Genomic DNA, 9,494 nt, shown 5'->3' with positions numbered 1-9,494 from the left:
GGTGAGCAGTTCAGGTGTCACTGGCAAAGCCACCCAGGTGTCACTGGCAAAGGGTGAGCATGTGCCACCAGGTCTTGGCATTAATATGGAAAGTATGAAAAATATGGAAAAGTGAGTAAACAGCAGTTCCTAGGAGCAGGAGCATTTCACATCCCTTGCTTCCTCTGAGCCCAAGAGTCAGCAGCTCCCTCCTCACCCACCTGCAGCTCCTCCTTCACCAGCAGTCCAGGCACCATCCCTGCAGGCTCTCTCCTGCTTTCAGAGACAGAATTTCCACTTGTCACAGCCCAGGCTGAGCACAAGATGCAAAAAAAGCCCCTGGGACTGCCCTGCCCAAAGATTTGGGTCAGAGAGGAGCTTTTCAGAAGCAAAGTCACAAGGAGCACAAAGTCCCCAGTTTGGTGGCTGGGGTCCCAGGGCACAAGGGAATGTGAGGAGTGTGGATTATGAGAGGCAGGGAAGACAGAGACATCTGGCTTTAGAACTGAAAGATGAAGCTGAAGATCAGGGAGGTTTGTCCCTGGCGTGTTCAGAAACCAAGGACTTAGCCAAATGAAAACATTATAGGAAAGAATGTATCAAATTCATATAAACTGCATTTTCATCTTGAAAATGCACTCAAGCCAGATACCAACTGGCTACTCTGGCTAAAGACATAATAATGTGTTCTTCCCTTGAGTGTGTGAAACAGTCACATCAGGAGATTTTCAAATGAAATCCCAGAAACCTTTATATGAAGATCTGGAGTTAGCTCACCTGTGCTGAATCAACATCACAGCTCAGAGAGGGGTGAAATCTTGAAAAAACTCTGAATCAAATTCTTTCCTGCAATACAAACTGTTTTATTATTTTTTCCAGAGGAACTACACATAAGAAAACCGAGGACACAATGCAATGGGAAGAAGTTTTTCTTACCAATAACAAAAAATGACAAAGCATCAGTGTATTTAACAAACTTTCTATACAAAGACAGTTGGGGAAAAGGAAGTAATTGCTTGAAATATTCCCTTGGGCAGAATGATATCTGAATAAATTATTTCAATAGTTCATGACACTAAGCCTTCCTTATTACAGACAGTCACACCAATTTAACTGGTGTAGCCATTCTGACTTTGGATTAATGGCACTTTTACTTCATCTTTGTTTTCACTTGTTCCCAACTGATGCAAATCCAACTGATATCACTTCAGTTTAATTTGAAACAAAAGTGGTTTAGATAGTTTTTAACTAAAACTGCTTGGAAGCAATCTGTAATCTATTCCTATGTGATCTGAAGGCCTCCCATCAAAATGAAGATGTTCATATACAGGTTTGTACCAAAAATATACAAAGGTTTGAATTTCATCCCATCTATTTTTTCCCTGCTCATTAGTACCCAGACAAACCCAAGGTCAGGTACTCACTTGCTGCCAGTGGTTCAGCACTTCATACATCTGATAACACTGCAAGGCAAGGCAAGAGTCCTCCTCTTGCCTCTGAAGTGATGTAGGAGAGGTTTAAAGGTCAGTAAACAGATCAGCTAAAAATCAGACCAAGAAACAGTAGAAAAAGAGCAGGAAAACAAAACGAAGCAAGATCAAGGTGTGTGATTGAAACCTGCTTTTGTGATGCAGGGTTACCTTGTTTGGAGAATCCAAAAGGCAAGATTTAAATCCCAGAAAGTGAAAACTTATCTCTCTTAATTGTAATGAAAGGGCATTTTTGTCAAATCTCAAGGACAGTCTTAAAACAAGAAGGAAATACTGGAGGAATTTTAATGCATGAGAATTGTCTCAGTTCTTAAGTAAAATTACTTTATTAGATTGCTAAATAAAATATTTAATGTTAGATAACCATGGTATCTGTGGAAGTCATGGCATTCCCTGGAGAAACACACAAGTACTGTCAAACAAGTGGTCCTCACAACACCTGATGATGTAAGTAAATATTATTCTCTTTCTACACATCTAGATATTACCCCATTCTCTGGATGATAACCCCAAAAAATTAAATTATTTCACTGTTAGCTCCAATGCCTCTGGAAGCCAACAGACAGGTGTCTGTACTTAAAAGCATTAAGAAGATGAAGAAAGAAGTAATATTAAACTTTGGAACTGAAGTTCCCAGCTGTCAATCCTGACCTGAATTTCCTGGACTACTTAAAACACAAATGTAAAAGCTTGTCACTGAAACTTAAACAGTATGAAGATGATTAATCTGAGCTGCTGACATGGGGTTGTAGGCCAGTGGTGTCGTGTTTGTGGACTTTCAGTATTTCCTGGTAAGAAATAAAAGTTCCCAGGGCCAGAGAGAAGAGGGGGCAGGAAGCACTGTCTGCTGTTATTAAAATGGTCCACTGAGCTCATGCCTTTAAGGAGGCTCAGCCAAATAAATAGTCAAACATTAACCTTTTTAGCTCAGAAAGGAAAGAAAAAAGGGTCCATGCACAATGAAAATCAGCACTGTGGTGAGCCATGCCCTGTCTGCAGCCCTGGTCCTGCCCAGATGTTTGGTCCCCCTCTCCTGCCAGATGTGTCTGCTCACAGTGGTGTTTGCCATGGGGTGCATTTGTTCACACACTGGGGACACTGAGCCTTGATTTCTCATTTGAGAAATACATATTAATCCATAGAATCAGAGCCGTTTAGCTAGAAAAGACCTTTAAGTTCATCAAGTCCAACCATAATTCATTAATCTGCTGCGTAAGCAAGTGAAGACTAAATCAATGACCTAAACATTTGCAGAGGGCACACAGAAATGAAAATAACTGCTGGTTAATCCTGTTTCCAGAACTGAACTGGACTACCATGTAATTATTTAACAAAAATTGACATAAATTCACAAGTAAGAAATTCCTCTTCTGTGCCTCTCTGAGGCAGTGATAAGTCATGCACCTTAAATAACAAGAGGGAATGTGGTTGGAGTCTTTGCCTGCAGAGCCAGGTTAGTGCAGAATCCAGGTTTTGTACTCATGAAACAAATAGGGAAACATCATGCAAGGGAGAAAACTTCTGGCCTGTTTCATTAATGGCCATGCAAACAGCAAACACTTGCCATTTAAACTCTGGCAGGATTTTTGTGCAAATGGCCAGCGAGAATTTTTCTTCAGGGTAAAGTTTTGAAAGACAATAGGAAGCCAAAGATTCCAGAAAAAGTATTTCTGTGAAGAAGCTTGAGAACAGTTCTCTTCAAATGTTCTCCAGGTCTCAGCAAGTCCCAAAGTACCAGCTCATACAGAAGCTGGTACTGCAACCTTGAGTACAGAGAAATATTGAAGACATCTGTCACAACCTCGTGGTAATGTTAGAAGGAAGAAGTGGCTCCTTCTAAAGAAAAAGAAGTGTGGGAGTTTTAGGGCAGGATCAAATTAGACTATTTTCTCAAAAAAAGAGAAAAATTACTTTGCCTATGGCAATTGCTCACAGGTGAAGGGCATGGCCAGAAGGAAAAAAAGGCTGCTGGCCAGCTGGGAGGAATGAGGGTTGACTTCCCAGAGGGCATCCCTGAGGTTGCACTAGGTTTGCTGCAGGCTGACCAAAATATATGGTCATATAGAATGTACACAGTACATAGAATGTACTTTCATTTGGGAACAAGTGTCCAGAACCAGTAGAGCCAGCACTGAGGTGCACAGGCTAAAAGGTGACAAAAAGCTAAGACTGAGGACTAGTTATTTGGAATTAGCTGAGCTACATTCTCACATGGGTTGTGATGGTGAAAGTGATGATGACAGCAGAATTTTCTCAAATGTAAAATTACTGCCTCAGAAGTGCAAAAGCTTTCTACTCCCAGAAAGACAGAAGAAATCAGCTGATGCAGGTAAGTAGTGAGATCAGTAATTGTCATATGTTTACTGCCATTTGTTCAAAATTGCTAATGGTAGATGTCAGATGTAAGACAGTAAGTAATTGGAGCAGATTGTAAAGATAATTATAGCACACTTCTCAGACTACAATTCAAGCTTTTTTTTTTTTTTTTAGAAAGAAACTTAAGATGTTTTCCAGTTATTAAAGTTATTTTTATATATTAATTGAACATTACCCTGTTGTAATTTTCATGTTCTTTAGATCAGGTAAAACTCAGATATAGTCAGCTCAGAGAGGCATATTAGATAATAGAATATTGCTTATATTGGTTTTACAATGTGCCAACAGTTTTGTATGACATCCTAAAGCACCAATCTGCTTTTCTGTTGCTAAAAAATATTATATAATGAATTAACTGGAGGGCAGGCTATTAAAAATATCTAGTTCCTTTTTCATACATGAATGTTTTCCTTAAAAAACTTTACAGAAAAAAACCAGAAAAGAGTAGAGGAATTTACTCCAGGAAATTTGCTCTCCTGTACTCAACTTGACATTTCTACTTCAGTAGATTAAAACAATTCACTAAAAAGTTTAAAAATTTTATTGAAGAATAGCTGATGACTTTTCCAAAAACTGTAAGCATCACTGATGCTTCAAACCTTGATGAGAGTGTGAGAGACCAGCTGTGCATGTGTGTGTTTGGATCTTTTACTGTATTACAGAATATTAGGACATTTCCTATCTCCAGATTCCAGTACCCTCAAATTCTCTGAACTTGTGAAATGTGTTATCAATTCCAACCTCAAACAGAGCAGTGGGGAGGATCTTTATTTTGTGTAAACAGGCTTTGCCAGACTGCAGGAGCCTAATAAACACATCTTATGTGGGACTAACTTTAAAACCAAAGTTAATTTAAACTGTGCCAAGGAAAGCTTTTTATTAGATTTTTGCTTTTAATAAAAAGAACAATGTATGAAAATTATTAAAATGCACAAAGACCATTGTAAAAAATATCTTAAATATATAATAATCAAATAGTTCCTTTAAGAACAATGGAAATACAAGACAGAGAAAGAACTATCTAATATATTAAGGGAAAATATATCTCCCAAGGTTTCCTTTTCCTTCATTTTTCTATGCAGTACCTCACATTTAGCCAAGAAAATTCCCTTTTATGCATCTTAGCTCAAATCCAGTTTCATCAGCATGTGAGCTAATATGCCAAACTATGTGCAGAAAGAGCTCAGGCATGAATTCATGTTCCCTGCTGCCAGCTGTGCTACGAGGCCAGTAAGCTCTGGCACAGGAACAGGAGGAGAAAGGAACTTCACAGTTCCCCCACCACCAGAGCTCATCTGCAGTGGTGGAAAGGAAGAAAATGGCTGAAGGTCATGAAGTTTCCTCTCAGCTGTCCAGGATTTACTGCACACTTTCCTGCACACTGAGGTGGATCACTCTATCCATGGTATTCATTTGGCTTTCCTGGGATTCACTTTCATAAACCACAGTGAGTTAAGAGAGGGACATCAAAATTATTTCAAAGTATTAAGACAGAGAATCAAATGCCCAGATATGCAGCAATTGACATCTGCCATGTGCCCACAGTAATTAAACAGATCTCAGGTGTTTAAAGAGTTTGGAGAAATGGAATATGGTGCAGCCTTAGGTGGCACGACAGAGAATGAAAGTCATGTGTGAGAAAGGCTGAGGGCCTTCCCTTCCCTTCCCTCCCTTCCCTTCCCTTCCCTTCCCTTCCCTTCCCTATCCACTTCCACTTCCCCAGGACAAAAATTAGAAGATGTGTTTGGATTTGACTTTTAAGCATGAAAAGAAATTATAACCCAACATGGAAGTAATTATAGAACCATTTGCATGCCATTCATGAGAAACCTGATTAATTTATCTAACTAATGAATTATTTTGCTATTTATAGTCAGCCTCAGGGAGCCATCCAGACACATATGTGGTAGATACAGTAAAAGAATAATACATATCATGATCTGTTTGTGAGACATGAGCAGACAGATGCAAATAGATGGAATGGAAGTGGAGAGGTGAAGGGGAATAAATAAATTGGCTTCAACAGGAAGAAAAGAAAAGTAGTACATCTTTGCATCAGCAGTGCCAGACAAGCATGTTCATCCCATCCCACAGTAGGATTATTTCATACAGCATATTCATGATTGCTTTGTCTACTCTGGCTTTAACATTTCAAATTATGGGGATTCCACCATTTCCTTTGAGAGCCTCCTCTGAAGTCTAATGCTGCTCATCCCCTGGAAGCTTTCCCTGATACGTGTTTCAGCTGCAGTTCCTATTTCCATTACATTACTCAGTTATATCCTCTTTACCCTGCTTTTCTCCCCACTTCAACTTCCCTGGTGCTTCTGCCTTTCAAATCATCACAGGCAGCTGTTTGGGCCATCTCTTGCTGTTGTTTCACAAACTGAGTAAACATTTCTGTAATCTCTCCTTATAACCCAGTCCCTCCAGGCAGCTGACTATTTTCGTTGTTTTTCTTTCAATAGCTCCTGCTTTTGATTTTTTTTTTTTTTTTTTTTTTTTTTTTTTTTTTTTTTTTTGCTACATTGGCCGAATCCCCACTCCCCCTCTCTCTCAGACAGAAGAGAAGCTGACCTGTTCATTCACAGACACAGTCCTCTTGCTTTTGCTAAGGTGGGCAGGAGACACACACATCATTTTAGGTACTTTAAGTTAACAGTGTCTCTACACAAGAGCTTTTTCCTTTTCCTAAATAATTTTAGTGCCTTGTTCCTTTCCTAAAGTTGAGATGCTGTGAATATTTTCTAGTATAGACCTGGCTTTGGGCTAAATCTCTGAAAATGTGGATGCATCTTTTGCTGTGAGAGAGCTGGGAAAAAGATTTTTACCCAAGCAAGGTCAGTTCTACGTGGTCCTTCAGAGGTTTCACTCAGGTAGCAATACCATAAGGTGGTCCACAGTCACCACTAGGATGTGACTGCTACACATGTACTGTTAAGTAAAAATACACTTCTTTCTGACCATGATAATTAATTCCTGCCTCCAAAATGCAGATAGTATCCTGCTCTTCTTGGAGTCTGAACTTTCCCAAGTTACAACCTATAAACCTAAAGGGATCTATGAATAAAGACCAGCTAGTCAAAAGTCCTGACTTGCTCCTTTTTCATTGCAATTTCAGTGTTTCATCAAAACTATTTTGCAAATTTATGTGCTTGAGATTTCCTTCCTGGAGTCTGGGCTCTGACACTTTGCATAAATAAGAAATGTCTTCTCTTGAGATCAGCCCAAGGGGAACCAGTGGGCTTTCCAGAGGAGGCTGCCATGGCCCCATGCATGTCCCCATGCCAGGGCTTGGCACGTCAAGGCTCCCACAGCACTCACCCCTGTCTGTACCTCTCCCAGGGGATGGGATGGCCCTGCCCAGGGAGGGCCTGTAGACCCCAAAGGCTCTCCACAGGAGCCAAGACCAAGCACATCACCCTGTTTGCTGAATTCAGCCATTTCAACTTCTGCTGGATGGCATCCAACCCCAAGTGATTACCCTTCCTTTTCAAAGGCCAACAGCTGAAACCCTGGGCTTGTCATGGGAGAGCCAAGAAAATTCAGTCAGATGTGATGTGATTCAGTCAGAAATTGTGTGAGTGTTCCACCACTTCTCTTTAGGTCCCTTTATACAACTTCACGAAAGGAAAAATTTGGAAAGGGGTGTAAACATCAGCAGTACAGAGTCTGTAATGTTGAGGTAACAAGTTAAATAATCATTTGTATCAGCACTGGGGAAGTAAAGTTGCAACTCAGAGATACACATTGGTGAAGGCAGCTGGACCACCACAAAGCCTTCCCTTGCCTCCTTCTTGGCTGCCTCCATCATACTTGAAAAAGCCACTTCTGCAGAAGGCTGATGCTTTCAGCCTATTTCATCTCACTTAACACAATAAACAAACAAAACTCAGATTCTCAGGTAGGAACCCTGGAGCATATTTGGATTTAATTGCCCGCCTTTGTTTAGATCTGGACGTAATGAACAAGAAAGATCTGGATTTTTTTTTTTTTTTTTATTTAATGTCTGTATTTGAAACATGGAGTGCTCAACAAAAGGTAAAAATTCTTACTCCTGGCAGCACAGTGCTGGAGGAGAGGCTTTTGTTTAGCCCTAAATAATGTGTGTCACCATGCTGCTGAAAGCAATGGCCCTTCTCAAAGGAGGCTGACCAGGTGGGTTTCCTCCTCACTGCATTGAAGAGAAACCCACGAGAGGTTGATAGAAAACAACATATATGACAACAAAACAAACAGCAGCACCATAAAATTAAGGAAAACTGTGTGTGCTCAAGCCTTGTTTACAGCAGGCAAACTCACCAAAGTATCCCAACCTGTTCTGCTGCTGGTCTGGCTGGAGTGATGCTGGCATGGGCCACAGTTGGGTGTAAACAGCTCTCCAGTCTGGGGCTGGTATCCAGTGAAAACACGAGAAACCACCAGCCCTGCACACGCTGCAGGAATCACTCCAGTGCTAATGCCTGCGCAGCACAGCTGGTACGTGACGTCATTTGGTTTCCTTCCACAACGTAATAAAATACTACTTTATTTAGTATCGTTGCAGCCTAAGCTTTATCTTTTCAAGAAACTCCTACATCCTTTTCTTTCCCTGACTAGAAGAGTAAGCTAAGTCAAGGCTGACCTGGGGATGATTGTGACTTTTCCTGTCTGCTAACATTGTGTCACACAAAGACCTGTTCTACCTTTGGGACTCCCAAGGATGTTTGAAACCATAGGTGCTGTGGTGTCTTGCTCCTTCCTCCTCATGAGAGATTAAAACAACCCACCAAATCCAAGCCAAACTACTAACCCCCAGCCCAAACAAACAAACAAAAAAATGTATAGAGGAAGAAAGGAAGATGCTCCTTGTGGAATATATTTGTTGATTTGAAAGGTGGTTTTATTAAATGTTTTCAAAACATTCCTTCTTTTGTTGGAGTGGTGTAATTAAAAGTCCTCAGTCCTTTTTACCCTGTTCCCCAGATACTGGCTCAGTGTCAGCTGATACATATGTCAACTTCATTCTTTATCATCATATTAAAATTGCTACTCTTCCATGGCAATGTCCAACCATGGTTCAGCGATATATGCATCAGAATCGCCATGGCTGGAATGGAATGGAATGGAATGGAATAGAATAGAATAGAATAGAATAGAATAGAATAGAATAGAATAATTTCGTTTGGGAAAGACCCCTAAGATCATCGAGTCCCACTGTTAACCTGACACCGTGCAGTCCTCCATTGGCTGTATGCAGAGAATAGGAGTGAAAATAGGGGCAGGCTGGAAGTTGTTGGGCAGGTGGGGAAGGAAAAGGGGGCACAGGGTTTCGGAGTCGAGTGTCCGCCTGGGTAGAGCACATCACTCCTTCCTCGTGTACCCCACTCCTGGGAGCTGCCAGGGGTGAAAGCCAGTGCAGCCCCCGCACCCCCGAATACACACACCCCGCTGGAGTCCCGGCCCCGCAAACCCAGCTCCGCACGTCCTGACTCCGCACACCCCGCACACCCCCGGCCCTGCACAACCCCTACACCCTGCACATCCCGCACACCCCTCACATCCCCTGCCCTGCATCCCCCGCAGCCCCGCTCCCGCACCTCCCGCTCCCGCAGCCTCGGCCCCCCGGCGGCAGCGGCGCTCCGGGGGCGCGGGGCGGGCGGGGCGGCC

Source organism: Pyrgilauda ruficollis, unplaced genomic scaffold (assembly GCF_017590135.1).
Source record: "Pyrgilauda ruficollis isolate IOZ18807 unplaced genomic scaffold, ASM1759013v1 scaffold12, whole genome shotgun sequence".
Taxonomy (NCBI): domain Eukaryota; kingdom Metazoa; phylum Chordata; class Aves; order Passeriformes; family Passeridae; genus Pyrgilauda; species Pyrgilauda ruficollis.
Note: the sequence above shows the minus strand (reverse complement) of the source record.